Here is a 26232-nt window from a genome sequence, read left to right as displayed (position 1 = left end):
TCCTGGGCTGGGGGGTGGAGGGCAGGGGATACAAGAGACGAATAACGCTCAGATCGTCACAAAGTGTCTCGCTCAGCCTCCTTTTGTTACGGATGAGGAAACCGAAGCCTAGAGGGTAAGCAGGTGCCAGTCACCTCTCATCTTGGGCCCTCCAGTGGCAGCTAAACATTCCAGACACAGGTCTAAGGGTGCTGAAATGAACATAATCATTGGTGCAGCACTTATTTTAGTGAGCGTGTAATCCCAGCGGCTCTGTCTGTCTTTAGTGAGTTTAGATGTTGAGATGGTCTAGGTCATGTGTGAGCAAATAAAAGCAAGGCGGGGATGGAGCGTTCCTAAGTCCGGGGGGGCTTAGGGCGGGCACGAGGCCTTTGGCCGCACGTCATGAACAGAGCGGGTGGAGGAGTGAATGTTCCTGGGCCTGTTGGTTCAGAACCAGCGCCCAGGTACGTGAACGTGGATGCAGAAATGATGCACAGGCGTTCACACGGCCTGCAAAGCTGCTTTCACTGAGGCCCTAACCCCTTGCTGCCAAGGCCCCGCCCACGGAAGGAAGCCGAGAGTGACTGTCCAATGGGGGGAGAGCCCCGTGAAGCTCCCCACCACCCGTGCAGAGAGACAGCTGTCCCGTCGGCTTTGCTGCTTCGCAGCGTGGGCGCCGCCCGCTGTCAGCGAAGAGGGCAGAGGGGCACGTGTATTTATTGGCCTTGGATATCTAGAAGGAATTTTAAAAAATATTTCAGTGTTTATATTTAGTGTTACACTTAAGGGGTCTTTACTGACCACCTCACATTTTCCTTTCGAAGCTCTTCTTTAAAGAGCTAAAAATAATTGTATTATTTCTAATAAAATGACGATTCTATTTGGGGGTAGAAAGTCAGAATTTTCTATACATTTTTTTCTTTCTATCTGACTTTTAACAAAGGGCTGGTGCCCTCTTGAGACGTAAAATGGCCTTCTTGGTGTCTTTTAAATTCCCTGCTTTCCCTTCTCATTCTCTTTAATTCCAGAGCAGAAGGAAAGCGATTAAGAGAGACATTTTCCTGCTGCCCTTTCCAATAAAAAAAAAAAAAGTCGTTTTCCTAAACCCCCGAAAGCCAGAACCCGGTATGATTTTTCTTGCTGGTTGGGTTGCACATTTAATCTGCCGGGTTGTCGAATTATTGATGCAGTATTTCTTTTTTCTTCATTTTGTAATACTTCCTGTAAACTCAACTTCACTCTGGGCTTTGATCCTGATTTCACGTTTTATTTTCACCCAGGACGACTATTAATAATGTAACGTCCAAAGCTACATGTTATCAATCTCCTTTGGTGATTTTCAAGGCAACACTGGTTGAAATGAAATTCTCTCCGTATCCCTGGATGTTTATTATGGAAGATGCAGCTGCGCTGTTTGTCTGAAGCACAAGCATGACCATGTATCAATGTGGTTACCCAGTGAGCACATATGTTAAGGTACAGGTTTACTGGAGGCTGTTCTCTGTAATTGGGTTTAGTAAGTTTGTTTGAATAAAGGTGGCCAAAGGGATTAGTGAGGGTGCTGAGTGGGGGGATTTCAGTGCAATTGTGCAGGGCCAAGAAATACACCCTCTGCAGTCGAAAAGAAATCGGGTTAAGAGAATTATGTACATGAGCATCTCAAGAGGTGTGTATGGCTGACAGAAATCATTGAACATCCGCATCTTTTCCAGCGGCTGGAGTGGATGATGGATAGTGGGTGTGGGGAATTGGGAGTCTTTTTTTTTTTTTTTTCGCTGTGGTAGATTACAGGAAAAATATTTTTTCTTTTATTTTGGAAAGGGAATTAAAGTTTCTAAATTTGAAGTAGCTTAGCCTGATGGTTCTACAAGTAATGAGCCTAAATTATTAAAATTTCCTATGCTGAATTTAGAGATGCCGAAGAGCCACTAATAATTCCTTCCTTCTCTTCAGCATTTCCTCAAGTGGCCTCTATGTACTTCTGAAAATGAGAACCACAAGTGTCTGTGATTGTATTTTAAGTGTAGGTGTGACACTGGAGGATTCTATTGCCAGAAAGCTATGGGGAGGCTTGTTTTCTGTGGGAAAGCCTGCTGGGCACACTCACGAACGGTTCAGCCCGATTAGGACTGAGTACATGGCAAAAATAATTTTCATTGTTCTGCCCCTGAAGTGCCATGAAGCACAAGCTCAGAGCAGGCAGGAAGTGCCTTTCTGCTCAGTGTTCCTGTTCGTTGGCAATAATGCACATGCGTTTGCGTATGTGTCGGCCAGTAAAGGCCTCCTGTGTCGTGGGGTCATCAGCATTTTGTCGAGGTGCTTGCACGGGTGGGGAGGCATCATTAGGGAGCGTCCCAGGGGCAGCACGCATGCCTCTGCTCCCATCGCGCTCCTGGACCATTCGCTGTACAATGCTAGGTGCAGAGGGAGCACTGAATGCAGCACAGCATTTAATACACAAGCAAGTCCACGACACTGAGCATTCTGTGCCGTGGTCTGATTGAAGCTGGAAACAGCTCACACGCTCCCTGTTGCACTACAAGCGTTTCCTCCACGCTGGGTCTCATAGTCTTTCACGACATAGACGATCTCTTACACCTTCTGTGTGTCTTATTTTGCTGATAAACTCTTTCCGAACCTTAGCCATGCTTCCTGAGCTCCCTGAAGCTGGAGGGAACCCAAGCTGCCTCTCGCTGCCTACCTCTGTCTGTGACCTTTGCTCCATCCTCCCCCAGACCCCCACCACACGTCTTTCCTCCGAAGGATTACAGCAGCCTGTGTCTTAGGGCCCCTCCTCCTCTGCCTGCATTTCTTCTCTTCCTTCCTGTTTAGAATGATGAAGCCCCAGACTTTGGCCCTAGGAGCTCCACCATGAGCTCTGTGCTTCTGCAGTTTAAAGACCCGTTGGTCTCAGAAGGGTTGCACCTTGAGATGTTAGAACTGGAAGATGCCTTTGAGATGCTCCTGCTGCATCTCTTTGGTGTTCAGATGACTGAAGTCACTCGGGAGGCAAAGAACAGGGATGGGACGAAAGGCTCTTGTGACTCCCAGGCCCCGCGCCTCTCTGCTCAGCTGCGCGGCCTCAGGGCTCTTACCAGAATCCGTCAGGTGGGTGCAGGGGTAGCGCTGGGGCTGTCTCTTGGACCTGCATCCCAAGCACGGTCTTAATTGCCCCGTGGGGGAAGGACTCGGGCTGAAAAGAGAAAGAGAAAAGGAAGACATGGAGGTGGGAGGAGGGGGAGAAAGAGACAGGAAGGTTCTGTGAAAACGGAGGGAAGGCTGATCTCACGAAGCGTAACGTCCTCAAGGTTCATCCATGTTGCTGCGTATAACAGGGCTTCTTTCTTTTTTAAGGCCGAGTAATATTACATTTTATGAATATATCACGTTTTCCTTATCCATTCATCTGTTGATGGACATTTACATTGTTTCCACATCTTGCCTGTTGTGAACAGTGAACGTGGGAATGCTAATATCTCTTTGAAATCCTGATTTCAAGTCTTGTGTATAAATACCTAGAAGTGGGATTCCTGGGTCATATGGTAGTTCTCTTTTTGTTTTTTTTGAGAAACCCATACTATTTTCCATAGCAGCGGCACCATTTTGCACGCCTACCAACCTTGTAAAAAACATTCCAGTTTCTGATTCTACTTTATGAAGTATCTAAAATAGTCAACCTCATAGAAGCAAAGAAGAGAATGGTGATTCCCAGGGGCGAGGGTAAGGGGGAAATGGGGAATTGTTAACACTGTATGTGAAATTTAGTTATGCCAGATAAACACGTTCTAGAGATCTGATACAGAACACTGCTGTAGACAGCAACGACACACTGTGCGTGTAAGTGTCTGTTAGAGTGTAGATCTCACGTTAAGTAAGCTTTTTCTTACCAAAAAGAAAAGAAAAAAGAAAAAGAAAGTCTAAAAGGACAACTGCACACATTCTCACATCCAAGTTGCTAGTGTTTTCCGTCACACGTGGTGCGATGATGTGCACGTGATGGTGAAATGCTCCCCAGGCGCCTGGCTCTGACTCCATTGTTACTGACCTTGAACTGCCGAGGAATTCTTGGGCATGATTCCATATGATCTGTATCTAAATGCATTTTTGCGGTATGCGGGCCTCTCACCGTTCTGGCCTCTCCCGTTGCGGAGCACAGGCTCCGGACGCACAGGCTCAGCGGCCGTGGCTCACGGGCCCAGCCGCTCTGCGGCATGTGGGATCTTCCCGGACCGGGTCACGAACCTGTGTCCCCTGCATCGGCAGGCGGACTGTCAACCACTGCGCCACCAGGGAAGCCCCCCTCTTTTTTTTTTAATTTAAAAAATACATTTAGTAGGGAGGTTATGGCTTCCACTAAGCTGGGATTTAGTATTTTGAAATGTGTGAAAGAGGTTTTTAAACTAGATAAGATCTGTGCTTTTTCCTCTTTACATTTTGAGTGAGTTATATATTTGAGTTTCCACTGCACAGAGTTTTTCCAGGCATCAACAGATAAAAAAGACGTAACGAAAAGTAAGTGCCTAGAAACAAGAGTGCTATTGGAGCCTAGTCCTCCTGCAGAAGCTGCTGCTGGTTAACATAACCTGCCTCAGACTTTATATTCTCATAGATTTTTCTTTGAAAATAACAGAGGGCTTTATTCACTCCAAGAAAACAATGCACAAGAAAGAAAATGAAACTATAGTACACTACATAGTTCTGCTGTATGTGACGTTTACCGGATCATGATGTCGTAAACACTGTATGTGAGGAAGAGAGGTAAGTTGAATCTTCCCTAGTAGGAATCTTTTTTTAAACATCTTTATTGGAGTAGAATTGCTTTACAATGGTGTCTTAGTTTCTGCTGTATCACAAAGTGAATCAGCTATACGTATACATATATCCCCAGATTATTCTAATATTTTTAATCAAATAAACATCTAATCAAAAGCATTTTCAGTTCTCCATATTGGCTCTTTCTCATCTAGGTATCCAGCATGTATTTAAGTCTGTCTTATTCATTAAGATCTTCCCTAAGATTTTGATTGTTTTTACGATATTGTCTCATGCATTTTGACACTGTGGTAATGCACTATATGCTTTTACAATGAAGTCTGTTTATTACAGTCTCCTCCCATTCACAGGTCTTACGTACAAGATGATTTACCCTGTTTCTGAGCAGATGCTGCCATCAAGGAGGAAGAACTGTGCTTCAGTAGTTAGGGTTACGCTGTAGACTTCAAAGTACCTTAGTTGCATTTGAAAATCTGACTCTCAGAACTCAGGAAAAACACACATTAGTCTCAGTGTAAATTTAAAATTTTACTGAATCAAGGATGTTGAAATTCTTTTTTTTTACAATTAATTTTTATTTTTGGCTGCCTTGGGTCTTTGTTGCTGCGTGCGGGCTTTCTCTAGTTGCGGCGAGCGGGGGCTACTCTTTGTTGCGGTGCGCAGGCTTCTCATTGCAGTGGCTTCTCTTAGTCGCGGAGCACGGGCCGTAGAGCACGCGAGCTTCAGTAGTTGTGGCGTGTAGGTTCAGTAGTTGTGGCTCACGGGCTTAGTTGCTCCTCAGCATGTGGGATCTTGCTGGACCAGGGCTCGAACCCGTGTCCCCTGTATCGACAGGCAGATTCTTAAGCACTGTGCCACCAGGGAAGCCCTGAAATTCTTATTTACCAAGAGCATTCTAGATATCCATCTGTATGGTATGAGTAATGTGAGGGTCCCTGATGACTAGTGTGTTTTAGGGTCTGTTCTACGATTCTGTCTTACCTAGGGTCAAGAAATGCCTTTATTAAACATTTTTTGAAGGTTTAATTTTTTCCCACTTTTATTGAGATATAACTGCCTTATAATGTCTAAGGTTATGGTATACAGGGTGATGATTCGATATACGTATATATTGTGAAGTGATGACCACAGTAAGATTAGTTAACACACCCACCACCTCACGTGGCTGCCACCTTCTTGGTTCCGTCTGTATGTGTGTGGTGAGACCTTTTAAGATATACTCTCTCAGCAACTTTCAAGTACACAATACAATGTTGATGACTGTAGTCACCAAGCTATACGTTAAATCCTAAAACGTATTCATCTTATAACTGGAAATTTGTACCCTTTGACCACCACCTTCACTCATTTCCCGCAGTGCCTCACCCTACTGCCCCTGGAAACCACCAGTCTATTCACTGTTTCTATGAGTTTAAAAAAATTTTTTCTGTACATAAATGAGATCATACAGTGTTTGTCTTTCTCGGTCTGACTTATTTTACTAAGCCTAATGCCCTCAAGGTTCATCTATCTTGTTGAAAATTGAAGGACTTCCTTCTTTTTAAATGTCTGAATAATATTCCAAAATATAATATATATAATATATATAGCCAAAGGAAATGAAATCACACTCTCAGAGATATCTCCACCTCCATGTTCATTGCAGTATAATTCACCTTTGGATATATACCTCAAGTGAGATTTTGGGATCAGGAATTAATTTCTTGAGGAACCTCCATGCTTTTTTCCATAGTAGCTGCACCAATTTACATTCCCACCAACACCATACAAATATTCCTATTTCACAAGACGTCACCAGCACTTGGTATCTATTGTCTTTTTGATGATAGCCATTCTAACAAGTGTGAGGTGATATCTCACTGTGGTTTTGATTTGCGTTTCCTAATGATTAGTGATGTTGAGCACGTTTTCACGTACCTAGTGGCCATTTGTATATATTTTTTTTGAAAAATGACTACATCCTTTGCCTGTTTTCTAATTGGATTATTGTTACCTGCTGTTGAGTCCTGTGAGTTCCTTGTATATTTTGGATATTACTCTCTTATCTGTTATATTGCAAATATGTCTCCCGTTCTGTAGAATGTCTGTTCATTTTGTGGATTGTTTCTTTCACTGGGCAGAAGCTTTTATGTTTGATGTGGTCTCACTTGTTGATTATTGCTTTTGTTGATTGTGCTTCTGATATTATACCCAAAACTTCACTGCCAAGGTCCCCGTCGAGAAGCTTATCCCCTATGTCTTCTGCCGGCCGGGATCTCCACTCTCGCATGCACTACTGCAAGCGAGAACGCGGTCCGCTGAGATCTGAGCACTGGCGGCTGTAAGCCCTGCCTCCCTTCTCTCTGTCTGACCCCCAGTGGTCAGGCTCTGTAAGGTGGGGCCTGAACGGACCTCCCGGGAAGCTTCCTGAAGCAGTGGGGAAACTGGATGTCCGCCTTGGGTTCTCTCTTTTCCACTGGAGAAGCCATGGGTGCGGGGGAGGGGATGGGCTTTCTCAGTGTGGCCCTGTGCCGGCCTGGGGAATGGGCTCTGAGGTCAAAAGGAAGCTGCTCCTCTTCCTCTGCTAAGTGTCCTTCTGGATCTCTGCTGTCCAGGGGGTGCTTCAGCGTCACCCTTGGGTTCTGGGATGTTCCTGATGGTGTCGTGCCCATGGGTAGTTTCTGGTTGGCCTTCTTGGGAGGGGGACTAGAGCTGAGAATGACCTACATCGCTATCTTGTTGAGGTCACCCCAGGTACTTTTCATTAAAAAATTAGGACTGCAGATCTAAGCACTAGAAGAAAATTCAGTTCTGTCATATAAGGTCATTCAAAAGCATGCCGGGAATATTGTCCTATTTCTTAGAACCCTTTCAGCTGATAAATGAAGATATTTTTGCTTATCACCTCTCCCCCCAGGGTAAGGGTAGTCTGAAGTCTTTTCCAGGTCTTCACAGGCAGAGGCAATCAGAATTTGAGAAGAGTTGGGCCTAAAGAATATGTATGTATGAGTATCACTATGGAAAAGGGAGTCTGGAGTTGAGAGCATGGCTTCATCCGGTACTGTTGCAATGCACTAGCTTGAGTTACGGTATATGATGAATAAAACAGACTGTGGTGGGGAATCAAAAATATAGTGGAAATGGTATTGCATTTTGTTTTGCTTCAGGTTTTGTTATTTTAGCTCAAACTGCTTATATTTCTTTCTGAAACTACTGTTACTCAACCACCACACAAAGGGAAAGTTGCTTCTCTGCCCGTGAATCTGTCATCGTGCTAATTACTTGGATGCTATATATTGAATTTATAGTGCGAGTTTTCAACATGAATTCTGCAATACTCAAACAAATAAAACGAATAATTCATACCTCAAAAACAAAATATTCTTCGGTAATTATGGTTTCTGAATATCCAAGTCTTTGTTAGAGATTTGACCCACGAAGAATTGGTCAAATCTACGCATACATAAGCGTATCTTTAAATTAAATTTTCATATGCTTTATAATACCAGAGTTGTCGCTCCATAATTGGATTATAACAAATTTAATTTACGTGTTGTCAAAACTAGTGGATTGTAGAATTTTAGTTATAATTACTCTTGGAAGATCCAAGAATCGCCAAATATAGCACAAAGAATTTGCAAGTACTGATTAGAAAAATTCTAAAAACTTTAAGTCCATATTAATTTTGAGTAAAATATGATTTTTTTCCTAACATCATGTAAATTCCACAGTTTTTCTTATTTCTTTTTATTGTCCAAGACATCAGTTTTTATTCCTTTTGAAAATCCTCTATTCATTATGTAAATAATTATTGAAAACCTTTCTTTTGCTGTACATGTGTGCACCCTCCCTCCCCCTCCACGTACACAGATCAGTTTATTTCTCAGCCACTGGAGGATAATTCACATAACTATGGCTCTGATCCCTAGATATTTCAGGGTATATTTCCTAAGAAAAGGATATTATCTTATTTAAAAATAGTACAGTTATCAGCTTCAGTAGATTTTACATTGCTATCCTTTATCTAACCCCTGGTTCTCAGCTCTACCTGCCCAGCTCTGGGAGATCACCAGCTCCACCAGGTGCTCCTGGAAACCCACTCAGGGCTGTGAACCAGGATGACAATATAACCTACCTTGCTTGTTTCTCATATATCAGGAACCACTGCCCTTTGCTGCTTGAGGAGTGTGTCTTGGAAACCTTTTTCTTTCTCACATATGTTTCCTGCCGTATAATAGTTATTTCAGGGGAATGTAAATTCATCCATCTTGCTTGGAAGCAGAAATATTTTCCTCTTAATTTTGAAAACTTCTCTGTAAATTAGGGAAATTAGTCTCTCATCTGTAATGTACATTGCTAATACTTTCTCTCAGTTTGTCACGTCTTTTGATTATGGCATGCTTTACTATGCAGTTTTTTCACCACTAGGTGGTAAAACTTATCAGTTTTTCTTTACGGAATCTGGAATTTTAGTCATCATTAGAAAGCCTTTCCTAAAAGTTCCTACTAGTGCCCTAGTATATTTCCAGTCTTTATAAATGTTTGATGCGCATTTGAAAAGAAACATTGTGCTTTCTTATCAGCATAAGGTGATTGGTGTATATCTAAAAGATCGATCTTATTGATCGTATTGTTTAAATCTTTTATATCCTACATTAATTTTTGTCTACTTGCTTTGTCTCATGTTCAGAGCGATATGTTAAGATCTCCTATTGTTACTGTGTTTCTGTTTCCTTTTACATCACCTGTAATTTTTGTTTTGTGTATGTGGTTGCTGTGTTATTTAGTGCATACTTATTCATCACTACCAGATCTTTATGTGGAAGGTGCCTTTAAATATTACAAAATGTTCTTCTTTGACTCATTTGCCTTGAATTCTACTTTGTTTTGTATCAGGATTGCAGCCGCTGGCTTCTTACTGCTTCTTTGCCCAAGATGTTTTTATTCAAGTCTTTACTTTTAGCGTTCTTGAATCACTGCATTATAAGCGTGCTTTGTATGTAGTAGAGAGTTGTATTTTGTTTTATGGGCCAATTTGAAAATCTTTTTCTTTTTATGGGCACATTAGTCCTAGTCATGATTATTGATATGACTACTATACTGGTCCCAATTTTGTCTTATTATTTTATGCAGTAATTAATTTGCTTACTACTTTATTTATTTATTCATTTACATTCTCTTTAGCTGTGGTGGGCGGGCTCTAGAGCGTGCGGGCTCAGTAGTTGTGGCGTGCAGGCTTAGTTGCCCTGCGACAACGCGGGATCTTAGTTCCCTGACCAGGGATTGAACCCGTGTCCCCTGCATTGGAAGGTGGATTCTTAACCACTGGATCACGAGGGAAGTCCCCCTATTATTTTATATTTACTGTGTCTATTTCTCTATTTGTTGTGGTTGCTTTAAATTTTTTCTTTTGATATTTAAGAAGGTATAAATACTTATTTTAGTGGTTACCTTTGGATTAGTGCTTCTTATAGCGCCCTTAATGCCGCCCTCGCAACCCGGCTTTTTAACTTAACTCTTCACCATCTGTCAGCCTCAGTGGTACCCACTCACTCCCACTGACCACAGTCACTGATCTTATCCTAGTTTCTCCCTTTTCTCTTCTATCCTGCCTTGTTTTCAGTTGCACTTTCCTCCTTCACTAGAACAAAATTTCCTATTATACTTGAATTCATGACCCTGCCCTTTTATTGTTCTTAGCTCTTCAATTAAAAATATGAAATGTTCATTATAAGTCCTTTTGCAGAGTCCCAAGGAGCCATCCTTTGGCTGGATAAAAAGCCATCTTCTGGTAGATTTGTCTGAAAGTACGTATTCCCTGAATTCTGGCAGATGAAAAACTGCTTCTCTATAACTTTACTACCCTCAGGGAAGTTTGGCTGGTTAAATATCCTTGGTTTTCATTCCTCAAGTTTCTTGAAAATTATACTCCCCTGTTGCCTTTCTTTGTATATTATTTTGAGAAATCTCAGTCTGATTCCTCTGCCTTTATAAATACTTTCTTTTTTCTCTTTCTTCTTCTGTTCTCCCTTCAAACCCGTGTTGCCTGCATTAGCAGGCAGATTCTCAACCACTGCGCCACCAGGGAAGCCCTCCCCATCTTTCTTACTGTATCTTTCTTTCTTTTTTTTTGTCTGGAGACACAAAATATTTTTGTCTTTATCTTTAAAGTTTAATACCTTTACTAGAATATATGTTGGGTTACTTCTCTTTTATTTCTGGGATTTTTTTGAGTTACAGTTTTAAATATTAGTTCTGTTCAATTGTTTTGGGCTTTCTCCTCAAGGACAACTATTATATATACATTCAGCCTTGTTCGATTGTCTTCCATTACTATCCACTTTCTTTCTTTAATTTCCTTTTTAGCTCATATTTCTCTCTCTCTTTTTTTAAATTTCTTGATGCCTCTATTAAGTTTTTATTTGAGTATGTCTTTATTGGTACCTTGCAATTTAATCTTAATTTTATATGCTTTTGTTTTATCCTTTATTCATTTCCTGAATCTAATCAACTCCCATTTCATTTCTTCCTGCTTTTCTATATGTTTCTGTTCTTTGCTTTTGTATTTCTGATTGAAGACGTTTTACCACATGCCCAGATTCTTGACTGAGGCTATTTAATATAGTCTGAAGTTGTTTACTACAGTTTTCTTCAATCTTGTGTTGAGTTTTTTGGTCAAGTCTTTTCATCAGCAAAAAAGGTTTTTTTAAATGTATGTATTTATTTCCCAGACGTTGCAGTCATTTTACACCAGGGTGATCTGCTGTTCTTTATTCTACTTGTTTCATGAACAGGATTCCTAGTCCGACAGTGCCCCTCTGTGCCATCTGCTTTGTGGATGGAGGTGTTGGTGGTGGGTAAGGAAGGGAAGAGTTGGCGTGTCTTTCATTTCTGAAACATTCTCAATTTCTCCCTTTCATTTCCTCCTTTCTCACTGGGTCTTCTCCAAGGTGTATCCCCTCCGTGTGCATCTAATTCTTTCTAAAAGCAGTAGTTCCTCTAAGCTGCCCCTCTGGTCCCTTTCTCTATATAAGGCTGTAAACTATGAAGTCCTGGTCTGGGTTCCTTATTTGGGCATTTATTCTTGCAATTTCTCTTCTGAAAGTGGTCTTCTGCTGTTTTATATGAAGTCTTTTAAGCTTCTCTTCTCCACGCTTCACACCTAGAGGACTGCTACGGTAAGAACACCCGGTTTCCTTTCCTTTGTTTTTTTCTCTCTAATTACAGGTAATTTGATGATTGCATTTTCTCAGTTTTGTAGAAATGCTGAATTTGTCCTCCTTGTAGATGTCATGTGTTCTGGGGGAAGTAAGTGAGAGGGAGATGAAAAATAAGGCTTTCCATTATCCTGAAATGCCAGATCTGAAATTCCCCACGTCTGTCATCTGATTCCTTTCCATGTTTCTTCTACCTTCCCTGATTATCTTAGGCTTCTCCTGAATTTCAGTCATTGCATTTGTATTTGTAGCAAGTCTATTTATATACTTGCTTTTTCTAATACAACAATTAAATCTCTACTGGCCGTTTAATTTCAGCTTCTTTCTTCACTCTAAGATTTTGTTTTTCTTTTCATCTTATTCTTTTGTTTGATCATCTAGATTTGGAATTCTTCAAGTTTTATTGAGTTTGTATTCTTAAGTTCTTCTATAGCTTAAAGCGTTTGTAGGTTTTATAACCCTCCCCTGGGTAATGTTTTCTTCCAGAATGAGTTCTTCTTAGTTCCTCACTTTTCTTTTGTTATTTTTCTCCCTTCCTTCCTTCCTCTGTTATCTTTCTTTTAGTTGTTTACCTGCTTGCCAGGCTTTGTATTATCATCTTGTTCATTTTATAATTGGCTGCTCTCTCTAGACCTTTACCTTTCAATGATATAGTTTAGGCAAATACCTCCTGGGGTGGTTTGTCTTTCTGAGTTTGCTAGATGCTGTCCATTGATACTTAGAACCATCTCAAATCTTCTAAACTCTAACTTGTGTCCCAATGGCTAGAAACCTGAAAACGATATTTTCCACATTCCTTTGACATTTCTGGCCTACGTTTCACCAGTAAGAGTCACCCGAATGCTATTTGGAAGCTGGAAAAGAAAGGGAGACCATTACTGTCCTTTGGCGGCTGCTGGTGGACCCACAGGTGGATGGGGCATGAGGTTGTAGTGACCTTCCACTGGGTTCCTGTGAATCAGCTTCTCTGGCATGGCAAGCAGCAAAAGTAGTGGTGTCCATTTTCCTGACTGAACGCTGACTGATACGCTGAGCCTCATTTTGAGGACTGATGTAGTTTTCTCCCCACTTTCACGAAGCCTGTGGTGTGAGGATATGTACGGTGATGTTGGGTAACGTTAAATGTACTGCCTTTGCTGGGACTGGGCTCCCTCTTCAGAGAAGCCACAGCTCTTCTAAGCTTGAGCTCAGTCCCTCTAGTGTGCACTGCTTCTGTGGACATCACTTGTGCTAGTTTTTATTTCAGGGATGACTGTGTGGTAACTCCCAGGATCACCGTGTATGATGACAGTGTAAAAATGCCCAAGAGGACAGATCCATACTTGCTGTGAATAAAAGGAGGGTCCTGTGTGGGTCTTCTCTGTGTCACCATTTATTTATTTATTTATTTTTAAATATTTATTTATTTATTTATTTGGCTGCACCGGGTCTTAGTTGAGGCACACGGGGTTGTGGACTTCTTAGTTGTATCATGCATGTGGGATCCAGTTTCCTGACCAGGGATTGAACCTGGGCCCCCTGCATTGGGAGTGAAGTCTTACCCACTGGACCACTGGGGAAGTCCCTGTGTTATCATTCGATTCTGAACATTTGCCTGAGAATTGGATCAAATTTGGAAAATCCTCAGCCCTTCTGGCTGCCTCTCCCCTTGATTCCTGGGAAAATAAGGCAGGTTCAAAGTCAAGAGGAACACCAAGCTTACCTGGGATTTCTAAGTCAATTTCTGGGCTAACTTAAATCACAAAATAGAATGAATGTGGCTCATTTGGCCCCCAGATGTTGCCATGATGAAAGGAGAGCTGGTCAGCGGCATTGCAGTGAGTAGGGGTTCACTCTAGCTGGCAACCTAACTCAAGAAGAAGCAGTAGGGATTAATCTCATACAGCATGCACTTCGCCTTAGAGAGGTGTCCAGCACAGTCCACAGGGCATTTCAGCCTCACACTGCATGGTGTTACCCCGGGTCTTTCGTGCCCTCGTTGGTGTGGGACACGGGGACCAGCCGTGGATGACAGTGTGGGAGCCACCTTATGTTTCCCACCATTTTTACATTGTTGTAAAACAGCGCTGTGACAACTCACAGCTCCCCAAATTCAGGTGCCTCCCTGCAGAAAAAAAAAATGTACACAGCAAACAAGACGGACACGACGTTCCATACTTTCCTTAACTCCATTTTCAAGTATTACCATGAGAAGATCAGCTCTGGCCTGATGTTAACCTTTCCCCAGAATTAGATTGGTTATTCCAGGAAGACTAGCCCAGGTTTCAATGTTAAGGTTGTCAGGACCCAACAAAGTTAGGCTGGAATACAGGACGCACGCTGCCCTCTGTGCCTTCTAGTTATGGTCCTGTGGCCGTGGAGAGTCTAGGACGCTCCCGGGAAGAGCCGAGGCAGCACCATTTGGGGACAAGTTTTCCTTGAGTTCCATAGTTGTAAGCATGGGCTGCTACCCGCAATCAGGTGAGTCTAGGTTTGCTCACACGCCAGTGACAGTAGTTTGAACTGGCTTTGTTTCCAAATTAGATGAAGTCCATTTACAATAGACAGAGTTAGGATTTTGCTTTGTTTCGTCTCTGGCCCCTCCTCGAAAAGAGCGAGATGACAAAATACTCTGCTTGACTTCTCCATACCACGTGCATCCGGTGGGTAAATCAGAAGAAACGCTCTTGAGCCCCCTGTCTGCGGGTCTCTGTTCCACGCCTGACCAGGCTCCTTACCCAGCCTCCGTCGGTGTTGATGAGCCCAGGGTGGAAAGGCGCTTCTCTCTGGTCCCGACGGAATCTCACCTCGGGCGTCTCACTTCTAATCACTGCAAATAGCTATTTTGGCACATATTCAGAGCGGGCTCAGCTAGGGGCAGAGGAAATACTTTGCATTAACTGGATGATGTTAAGTTTCCAGCCATGCGCCGTCGCTTCAGGACAGAAAGGCTGTTGCCCGGAAAGACAGCTTGACTCACTCAGAGTCTGTGAGCGGGTGGCTCCTGAGATGCTAAGCGGGCGAGTTCCCTGGTTCTCTGCACTGGACTCTGTGCTCGGGGGCTTTTCCTCCAGGCAGTGGAAGTGTGATGATTACAGAGGCTGGAAAAAGGCGAATCCCGTAACAGTATGATTTGGTGACTCCTTTCAGATGCTTCTGTGCTGGGTCCCCAGAGGTTTCCCCACAGTCCATTCAGGAGTTTATCTTGTTGGTGAATGTTGAAAAGACAGAATATATGCAGGTCGGGTTTGCAGCTTCCTACGTACCCCGATTTGAGGGGCTTTCCTCCTCCCAGGGCCCAACACTGACTGAAATGGACACATCTGGGCTCGACAGGGACCTGGGGTCAGGCTGGTTCTGATTGGTTTGAAGGCATAGAGCACAAACGGCATCCTTAAGTAACCCCAAAGACAGGTGCTCTGCCTAGAATCACTGTAAGTTAGTGGCTGGAAAGGTAGAGCTTGGGGGTTTGGCTTTAAATCTTGGACCCGCTAGTTGTGTATATTTTGGCAAATGGATCAGCATTCCTGAGACTCAATTTCATCAGTTAGTATAATGGGGGAGATACTATCAATCTGATAGGGTTACTTTGAGGACCTAATGTGGATCATGTGTGCGTGTGCGTGCGTGCGTGTGTGTGTGTGTGTGTGTGTGCGTGCGCGCACGTGTGTGCCCGCAAAGCACGGTGCCTGGCTTTAGTTATTCAATAAATAACAGCTAATATTATTTATCAGGTTGGGACACTTTGTACAATATTCCAGCTTCCTCCAGGGCTCCTTCAGTTTCACAATAAATTTTTATCTTTCTTCTGACAAAACCCCTGATGAAAGCTGTCTTAGTCGGCTTGGGCTGGATAACAAAATACCGTAGTCTGGATGGCTCAAACTACAGCAATTTATCTTCTCACTCTTCTGGAGGCCGAAAAGTCCAGGGTGGAGGTTCCGACAGGGCTCGTCTTCTGGCGAGGATGCTCTTCCTGGCTGTTGCTGTGTTCTGTCACGGTGAAGAGAGATTTCTCTCTTCCTCTTTTTATCGGGCCACAGTGCCAGTGGATTAGAGCTTCGCCCTTATGACCTAATTTAACCTGAATTAACTCTTGAAGATCCTGTCTCCAAGGAAGAGTCATACTGGGAGTTAGGGTTTCAACATGTGCATTTTGAGGACACACAATTCAGCCCATAGCAAAAGCCAAGCTCTCCTGGGAAAGGATATCCTTGATGAGGCAGTGGGTTGTCCCCAGTCCACAGAGACCCTGGGTCCTGGCTTCTGGAGTGTCCCTTCCTAGTTACTATTGGAGTCGTTGTCTTCTGATCAGGGAGAGAAAATCAGGTGTTAGGACCTTGAGCTCTGCATATAAAATCACGTTTATATGCATAACAGTAGAACTTGAATTAGTTTCTGTAATCAGATTCTCTCTCTGGGGCATGGGGAAATGGAATAGAGAAGAAACCTGGGTGCTGGGGCCTCTCCAGTACGTCCTGAAGGCAGAGGGATAGAAAACCAGGGTGAGGGCTTCTGAAACCCTGTTCCCTAATGCGTGATGTTGTCCCTGGTCAGTCGAATGGAACTTTGTGCGCAGTCCCCATAGGAAAGTGGCACTCAGTCAGCATTTGTGGGATGCATGAACGAACATCCTTACAGATCTGCTTAGTGGAAATACAAATACCCGCTTCTACCATCACTAAATCACAGGAAGTCTGGCTTGAAACGGTGCTCCTGGCTGACTTGTATGTAAAAAGAAAAGGTGGCCCACGTATATAGTGTCTTATTGTGAAATCTTTGCTTGATTTTATTATAATAGCTGTAAATAAGATGAAAAGTTTGAATTAAAACGAACATGACTGTAAGTTGGCAATAATGATATAATAAAGTACCATTTTATCCTTCAAATATTTATTTCCAATAGTGTTGGAGATGTTACAGAAAAACCTGAATGAACTTTTTGGCCGACCCAATAAAATCAAATGTATCCTGTACAAGATCCTTTAATCATGAGATAGTTTTGCCCTCAAACAATCTACTAAACGTGATCTTATGTGAGACCCAGTGCCTGTCCATGGTTAATGAGCTCATGGACTTTACTTCATAAAGAAAAGCCGTATTTAATGTGTCTGTATCGTTTTGAATGATGCCCTGATACTAGATGCGACCGGCAGCCAGCGTGACTAAACTGCTTGCAGGTTCCAGACCACTGAAGCGAAGCCCTTTCAACAGGATGCTCTGTCATCCCATCAGTTTTTGTTTTGGCAGTTACAGACAGTGATGGTGTCGAGCCTAGCATCGAAATGTTCTATTTTGCTCCCAAAGTGAATCCTCATAGTTGTTATCCATGAGAAATGAGATGTATAAGAAGGCAGCACTTCAGTCAAAATTTCCAAAGTGTGCAGCGTAGCTAGGACCCGCTGAGAGCGGGTGGTGTACGTTGTCAAGACGCTTGCGTTAAGTAGTAGCGTGGGACCTAGGTGATGAGTCAAAGCTGGAAAAGTTTTTCTTTTTTTTGTGGGGGCAGGGGATGGAATGATAAATGCCTCACAATGTTTTTCTTTTAGAATATTAGGTTGTATTTCATACTGTGGAAACTATTCCAGCGGATTGCAACTCCTTGAGAAAAATTCATCGTTCTGACTAAATGTGCGGAGCTTGTCATATTTAGCAAGAGGTAAATATTTTGAAATCTCTAAATGGATTTGTTGGCAGCCAAAGGCTCTTTTAATCTAACTTAGCCCATACACTGGCTTAGTTAAGGTCAATTTATCACAAAAGTGTTCTGCTCCAGGACCCAGACCAAGAGCTTTGGGGAAACTGAAGAAGAAAAGCAAAATAACGCTAAAACTCGTGAGACGCCGCCGTGCTCCGGATCAGCAGCAGCATTCCCCGAATTCCAGGCTGGGACGGAGAGCTTCCCAGCAAGGGGGTGTGGCTTCCGGCGGGATGCACCAAAGAGCATTCTGTCATAGCCGCCACCAAGGGTCCGTTTACGTCCTGGAGGGACGGCTCTTACTCACCTCTACAGGTGTGTGTGGAGGACTCACGGTGCACCCAGCAATTTCTCGTTCTTTGTCTGCATGTGGCAGCCAGAAGCAATGCTTACACGATGCTAACCTGGAAAATTCACCAGACCTTTAGAAAACCACCGTCATATTTGTGGGCGATGGCACACTCCTGTTTTTCTCTGAAAAAAAAAATTGGGTCTGTCTTGCATTGGGTCACCAGAAGGTGGCTCAGTGGACAACAGAATCATTTTCATTACCTTGATTTTAAACTGATTCAACTTTTGTTGCAAGTCTTCACCAAAAATAAAAGCCATACATATTACCCATTATTACATTTGCTATAAAAATGTTGCTGTGGACTTCCACACCAGAAACTTCTTTCAGAATTGTGGTTTTCTTGGGAAATCTGTGTTTCTCACTTTCTATGAAGGAGAAATGTATAACTGATTGCTTCCATTCAGGCTCAGGCTACCAGGAAGCACAGCAGGAAAGTGAGAAGTCATTGAATTCCTCAAATTCTTCTCTTCTTTGAGCCTGACTTTCTAGCAATTTTTATACTTTAATACAGTTTAATATGGGCTTCCCTGGTGGCGCAGTGGTTGAGAGTCCGCCTGCCGATGCAGAGGACACGGGTTCGTTCCCTGGTCTGAGAAGATCCCACATGCCGTGGAGCGGCTGGGCCCGTGAGCCATGGCCGCTGAGCCTGCGCGTCCGGAGCCTGTGTTCCGCGGCGGGAGAGGCCACAACGGTGAGAGGCTCGCGTCCTGCAAAAAAAAAAAAAAGTTGGAAACAGCCTAAATTGATTTTGGGCGGGGGGAAGTCTTGGTTATAGGTCAATATAAAAAATGCAGATAAAAGGATGAGATCATCCTATATTTTATTGACCTGGACAAGCTTCCAGGATATACTTTTGTGTTAAAAAAGCAAGTTACGTGTTCTAGTTCTGTGAAAAAACGCCATTGGTATTTTGATAGGGATTGCTTTGAATCTGAAGATTGCCTTGGGTAGTGTGGACATTTTAACAATATTAATTCTTCCAGTCCATGAACGCAGTATATCTTTCCATCTGTTAGTGTCATCTTCAATTTCTTTCATCAGTGTCTTATAGTTTTTGGAGTACAGGTGTTTTACCTCATTAGTTAGATCCATTCCTAGTTATTTTTTTATATTTTTGGATGCAATTGTAAATGGCATTGTTTTCTTAATTTCTCTTTCTGATAGTTTGTTGTTAGCGTGTAGAAACTCAACAGATTTCTGTATACTAATTTCACCTCCTACAACTTTACTGAATTCATTGATACGTGTTACACATTAAAGTTGTTGAGAGAGGAAACCCTAAGAGTTCTCATCGCATGGAAAAATGTTTTTCTGTTTCTTTAATTTTATATCTAATATATGAGATGATGGACGTTCACTGCACTTATTGTGATAGTTATTACGTGATATATGCAAGTCAGGTCATCGTGCTGTACACCTTAAACTTACACGGTGCTGTGTGCCGATTATGTCTCAGTAAAACCGCGAGAAGAAATAAATACATTTAAAAAGCAAGTTACAAAGCCGCATGCCTAGTAAAAAGCTACATGACGTGTCTGACTCATATAAATGCACGTGCATGCACAGCAAAGACCCTGGGAGAGTCCCGAGCCACTGCTTGCCTTGGACGGACTGGAAGAGGGGTCACTTCCTCCGGGCAGTGGCAGCCTCATGCTAGGGCGCCCATTTCAGCACGTGGGCACAAGCTGGCCTTTGATTTCGCTCCCCCCAGCCCCCAAGCATCTGAGGAGGCCTGGAGAGGAACTAACCTGATCACGAAGGTGACCCCTGGGGAGGGTCCTGGAATTTGAGGGAGGTCAGTTAAGGAGTACTTTTGCTTTAATTCTACTACTTCTATATTTTTATGAACTATTTCTGTAGTTTAGATAAAGTGAAATAAAACGATTGTGATTTTCCCAAGGGCTACGGGAATCTATGCAGAATAGGCTTAAAAGTGGCTTGTAATCCCCGGGCTCTGTCTTTACTGTGACCACTGTTCCCATCCCTCCAGGAATTCTCCTGCTGCTCTTCCCTTCTCTCCCTGTCTCAGATGCTGGGCTTTCTCTCCCACGGTAGTGGTCTCCCTGCTTCAGGAAAGCCATTCTCCGTGGTCCCCTCCCTTTGTTTGCTGTTACTCAGAAGGTCTGAGGCGGTGGGATCGCGAACTCAGCAGAGTCCAGCATCCTGGCTCCAGTTTCCCAGGTTTGTACCTAGAAAAGCCTGCAGATTAATTAGCTGGTATTGATTCATATTGTCTCCTGTCTCTGAGATGCTCCTAGGACTCAGGTGGTGCTAGGGGTTGTCTTTTTTCTTTAACAGAATTAAACTAAATGAGTTCCATGAGCTGGAAAAACCCAAGACCCTCTCAAAACATTTGACCACTCATGACCCAGCAGGCTCTGGGTAAGTGGAGAGGAGAGCCCATTGTCCGTACAGCTTGCACAGCAACAGGGAATATAGGTCTCGGATTGTTGTAATCTGATTCCTTTGTGTCAGCAAAGACGCATGTCCACCGAAGCCGGGTATGCAATGAGAAGTGGAAAAGATTTTCTTGTGGCTAAAGCTCAGTATTCCCTGATAAATTTCACTAAACAAAACTCCTTTGTGTCATTCCTTTAAGAACACAGAAATCAAGCGGTCCTGGATTGATGTGGGTAGTGTCTGGGTAAGGCATAGCAAACTCTTCCATCAAACAAACGTCTGGAGCAGGCTGTCCACTAGATTTATCACTCGCACTCCGAGGAAACGACCGTTTCCTATGATACGCTCCTTTCAGAATGAGACCTACACCCCATGTTCCATCTAAGCGCCCAGCAGCTACTGCCCAGCGTGGTGGTTTTTCCTGCAGCCAGGGCCAGAGGGGGACAAGTTGCACATCTTCTGATTACTCTGGGCATGTTAGCTAGTATTTCATTTGTTAAAAATATACTTGCAAAGTGAAAAACTAACAACCCTGGTGCCGTGAGAGCAAGATGCCTTCGTTGTGAGGACAAATCCGCACCCCCAGATGACTCTGCAGACGGGAGCCTGCGATGCATAATTTGGACCCATCTCTATTAAATACTGCACCACTCTGTCCCATAATGTAATTAACATTGCAGGTCTCGGGGCTCTTTTTAAGAGAATTAGAAGCCATGAGTCATTTGGACATCATCGGAACAAGCTCCCCTAATGCAGAATGACTCAATCACAGAGATTGCCATCTGGCAGCATTCCGAGATAGCAGGATCCGAAAGCCAGCACTTAAGCTGATTTAGGGCCTCTTAAAATATTCTTCAAAGTTGACTAGACATTATTCTGGTAAAACAGATTGAGAATTATTTTAGGAACCAGCCATGGTCTGAACTGTCTTAGCTGTGTTATTGATTCCTTTTAAGTAATTGCATTTAATTTGGAAACCTATGGACAAACAAGCTAATGAAGAAGTATGACTGTCCCAAGTAGAATGAGACAATGTGTAGCAGCACAAAGATCCTGTGAAACAGGGGTCTTTGAATAGATGCACTATCGTTCTGCCTGGCGCTCTTAATGTCAGGACTTAGTCCGTTAATCTAAGCAGGGACATTCTCATGGTGATTTTAGTAACACTGAAGATAAAATCTTAACGGCTACCACCATAGTGTTCTAAGAGGTTGTGAAAGCGCATCAAAGTGGTAGCTTTTCAGAATAGAAAGTTGGTGTAGCTATATGGTGTTACCTTAATACTTAACATGTTTCCAGCCCGGTGCCTTATCCTATTGTTTTTGGGTCACATGACCCCTTTTTAACTTATTCCCAAATTGAAGAAGTATCGTGTGACAGCAGGATGGCTCATGATCAGTTACGGTAGGGCAGGACATGGGGTACATTTATAAAACTCTCAAGCAGGCATGAAAATGAACAGAATGAATCAAGCTTCCAAGTTGCGTTAGGAAATGATGACGCTGTTCCAGAGTTCTCAGCTGGCATTAATGGTGCTTTTCAATGCTCATCAAGATTCTTGGTAGAACTTGTAAACCAGTATCTTTGCACATCAAATTATGGTCTCAGTTTGTAATTCTCCAGCCATTTATCGAGGATTTACTATGTGCAAGTTCCCCAGCCATTCCCCCTGCAGACTCCTCCCCGTGAGTTCCATAGAGTCAGCTTTGACTGCCCCTGTTCTCCACTGGGAACACCTTTGTCACCTGCAAGTAGAAACCACAGAAGGAGCTTGTGTTAAAAAGTGACTCAAAGCTCGGCAAAACTTTTACTAGGGCATTCATGAGGAAGAGGTGCCCTAACATCTATCCTCAAATGCCTTATCTGTTGCTACATATGATTTTTTTTTTTGAGAAAACAAGAACAGAATTAGGATACCAAACCAACAGGCTCTTCCTCATTGGCTTTTGGGCAGTAGCCTCAGAGACCTAAACTGATGCCAACAGGGAAATTTGGGGAGGAAGTGAGAGGGAGAGGGGAAGATGGGCACGTCAGAAGCTGGGCAAGAGCACCGTGGAGCATCAGGGTGAAGGGTGAACACTTCTGGAGAACATGATTGATTGTTTTGTTTTGGCCACTTCTGTTTCTAACTGTGTCTGCTCTGTCCTTTTTTTTTTTTTTGCAGTTTAATCCTTAGGTTGAACACAGAATTTTCTCTCCTCCCTTTCTGTTTATAGAAGTTATTAAATGGGACTAGCTTTTCAGTGTAGAAAATAGGAATATCTGTATTGAAAATTGTCATGATGAAAATTCACATTAAAATTGGAACATTAAACCAGGTACAGGACAAATGTTGCTGAACTCCAGTTGATGGTGGACTCATTTAAACCTGGAGTGTGATTAATTTTAGGTGATTTATTTGGTTACTATAAAATAGACATATACACACAAACACCAATTTTCAGCGAGAAGGGAACTCAGAAATTTAACATAAAACACCCTATTTCAAGAGATTGAGGCCCGAGGACTTCAGTGACTTGACAAGGCCGCATTGCTGTTTAGGATCAGCTCCAAGACTAAGACCCAAGGCTTCTGTTCCCTGTCCGTGGTTCTTTGTTTGACATGCATTTCCTGTTACCGTGAGAGATAACAGTATGTGGCCAGTAGCCATGTTTGGAATTAAAATCGACTAGGAGCTATTAACAGGTAACTGGGTAGAGTGATTTTCAGGTGTGGTTCTAAAAACATGCATGGCCCCCAGGAGTCAGTCTCAAAGTTCTGGCCTAAACTCGTCAAGGAGGCTCCCTGTAACCTCCGTTTGTTTTTTTTGCGGTACGCGGGCCTCTCACCGCTGTGGCCTCTCCCGTTGCGGAGCACAGGCTCCGGACGCGCAGGCTCAGCGGCCATGGCTCACGGGCGCAGCCGCTCCGCGGCATGTGGGATCCTCCCGGACCGGGGCACGAACCCGTGTCTCCTGCCTCGGCAGGCGGACTCTCAACCACTGCGCCACCAGGAAAGTCCTGTAACCTCTGTTTTTAAACAGTTAACATGAAGCTAAGAGTGGGCACCTGTGGCCAGCGTGTGCAGAGTTACTAGGGTTGCAGCAAGTATGAAAATTAAGCATTGTATGCGGGGTGTGTGTACACATTTCTTTATCTAAAGCAAGTGATACGGCTCGTGAGGTCACAGACAATTCAGTTATATTGAAAAGAAAGAACACTGCACTCAAGTGTTGATGAAGCGAGCTAGAGGGATTTGTCACATAGGTACTCTACGTTCCTGCACTGCTCTTGTGTTGCTCATAAGGATCCCCGAGTGTAGACAGAGTTAAATGATACTTGAGAAGAATTTTAAGGGAAGGGGTAGGTGGCAGTCTTTGTAAATGTCTTTGTCACGTGCACTGTGAGAACTGGGGAGCCTGGTTCCAGGGCAGAACTGTGGTGGCGCTGCAGACGTCTACACTGACGTATTGTCGTCTCTCTGCCGGCGCCCTTCACCCCCTTTCCCTTCCGAGCAACACCTGCGGTAGGCGGGGCGGGCCCTGAAGCGGGAGTAGGTGATAACGTTAATTCCTGGCCCCAAATCGCCAGGTACTTGATTTGTATCCAGGAGCTACTTAGGAAGCCGTGGGGGTCACCTTTCTGATTTCTTATTTGCAGCAGGAATGGCTGGTAGTGTTGGCTGTAGAAGAGGAAAGAAGGTAGGATATGTACGTCTGTCTCCATGGCGCATTTACTGCCATTTCAGTAGGAAGGGCCCTGAGAGGCCCCGGGGGCCGGAGAGAGGAGTCCCGCTGTCCTGAGAAGCAGCCAGTGTGGTCGAGAGCTGTGACCTCCTCTGCTGAGCGTTTGAACAACCTCGGGTGGGTGATGGGAGCAGTGGCGTCCCTGAGTAGCTCACAGCTCTGCAGCTGGAGCGACAGACCTACAGCGGGGTGCCTCTGCCCCTGCTCACTCCTCCCCTCCCCTCCCACCCCTCGCACCTGCTCATCACCACTCCTCAGGCCTCTCAACTTGAGTGTAACTTAAAGAGCTTTCCAGGTCATCTCTTCTTTTTCCTTTGGTGCTTAGGATTTTCTTCAGAATAACAGGTATTCCTCATTCAGGGCCAGCACAAGCCCTTGTGGCCTCTGCCCTACATCAGAGCCAGGCAGATGCAGATGGCAGACACAAACGCTACTTCAGTGTGTGCTTGGTGGGACCGTGTCACCAGAAAAGGATAACATGACTGCAGGCATGAGCTCAGCCTGGGTCTGGTTGGGGCATATCCTCCTTTTGGGAATCTTCGTAACAGTCCAAACCCAGAAAAGATTTCGAATAAAATATGATTTCCAACCTGGTGGAGAATAACACAATTTGACCGCTCACCTGTTGCCCCTGGGCTCTGCGGCTATTATGTGGCTGCCTCAGCTCCTGGTAACAGACGCTTTTCTGGACGATTTGAAACAACCTAGTTACTGCTTTTTCTTCCATGAAAGTAATTGTCGGTGGGATGTGTAATGGCTGTAAGATTATATCCACAGGAAAGGTTGTGACTCCGAGATTGGCATGAAATAGCAGTCGCAATGAATGATGTCTTAAGAAGGTGCGGATTTCTTTTCCTGCACATGTCCTTAATCCAGAAGATTTTGAGCTAGGAAACAGAAACTCTAGTTGGTAGTACCAGAGATTTGTTTGCAAAGAGAGTAATTTCCCAAATGTTTACCCAGCAATTAATTTTTAACATATCACTACTTCTGATAGCTGTTGGTCTCCGAGGGCAAAGAAACTAATGAAAATGATGAATCGGGAACTATTTTCATGGGAATGTTTTATTGAAATAGTTCAAGGTCTAAAGGATGGAAACAGATGGGACTGAATGTCTGCCTGTCCCAGGCAGAAGGCAGGGCGTAGAAATGACCAGGTCTTTGGGTCATTTGCATGTGGAACTGGCCACACTCTGCATAGAATAACAGTGGTGGTCAAGGACTATGTTTATACAGCTTGCTTTAGCCCAAGTCTGTCCCGCATCCTATTAGTTCCAGGTTGCATTTATCAAGTGCTGGCTTGTTCCCGGCACAGATCTGGGAAGGGATGAAACAGAGTCACTGTAGGTAAGGAAGCTTTGTTCTCTTCTCTGATGCTTATTATTAGAAGCCAAGCTAACATCGCTCTAAGATGTCTTCCCTTTGTCTGGGAGTCGTATCTCTAGCCGAGAATTGGTAATTACTCAGTTTCAGTAAAACCTAATGGTGTATTTGAGCTCGGCACAGCGGTGCATAAAATTCAATTTGCACATCAGAGACCAAGAAACTAGAGCACTGAGCATACATAAATCCTACCTTGCTCATTACAAAAAGTCAAGTTAGCGGCACTGTTTCCTTACAATCTACTGTAGTGCTTTAGATTATATTTATGTCATCTAAAACTTTATTTATTGGATTGCTTGCCAAATGCTATTCACTTTATGCCTGCACTAATATTAAACTCCTCTATTGAGAATCATCAGAGATATAGCTGAAGTTTAGGAATTAGGGAAGCTTAAAAAAAATGGATGGCTAGTGGGAAGATGCTGCGTAACACGGGGAGATCAGCTCGGTGCTTTGTGACCACCTCCTAGAGAGGTGGGGTAGGGAGGGTGGGAGGGAGACGCAAGAGGGAGGAGATACGGGGATATATGTATACGTAGAGCTGATTCACTTTGTTGTACAGCAGAAACTAACACAACATTGTAAAGCATTTATACTCAAATAAAGATGTGGGGAAAAAATGGTAGTAAAGTGACAACCATTTTCTATAACCTGGGCTTCTGTGACTGAGGCTATGTCGCTGCTCGCATATGTATTGAAAAATGAAAACAGAAGTTTGCCTCATAAGTTCTTAGTCACCTTAAGG

At 43.5% G+C, this 26232-nt stretch overlaps 1 long non-coding RNA gene across 2 annotated transcripts in view; it reads left to right on the top strand.

Annotated features, from left to right (window-relative positions):
- The window catches only part of LOC112408389 (uncharacterized), a 107483-nt gene extending 89231 nt beyond the window's left edge, over positions 1-18252 (top strand). For both annotated transcript variants that reach the window (XR_003004943.1, XR_003004942.1), the window contains 2 exons: positions 17480-17589; positions 17707-18252. This is a non-coding gene — a long non-coding RNA (uncharacterized LOC112408389). The remainder of the gene's footprint in view (positions 1-17479; positions 17590-17706) is intronic.
- The last annotated feature ends 7980 nt before the right edge of the window (positions 18253-26232 follow it).

This window comes from Neophocaena asiaeorientalis, unplaced genomic scaffold, assembly GCF_003031525.2.
Source record: "Neophocaena asiaeorientalis asiaeorientalis breed wild unplaced genomic scaffold, Neophocaena_asiaeorientalis_V1.1 scaffold497, whole genome shotgun sequence".
Taxonomy (NCBI): Eukaryota; Metazoa; Chordata; class Mammalia; order Artiodactyla; family Phocoenidae; genus Neophocaena; species Neophocaena asiaeorientalis.
This window is presented reverse-complemented; position numbering and strand designations above follow the sequence as displayed.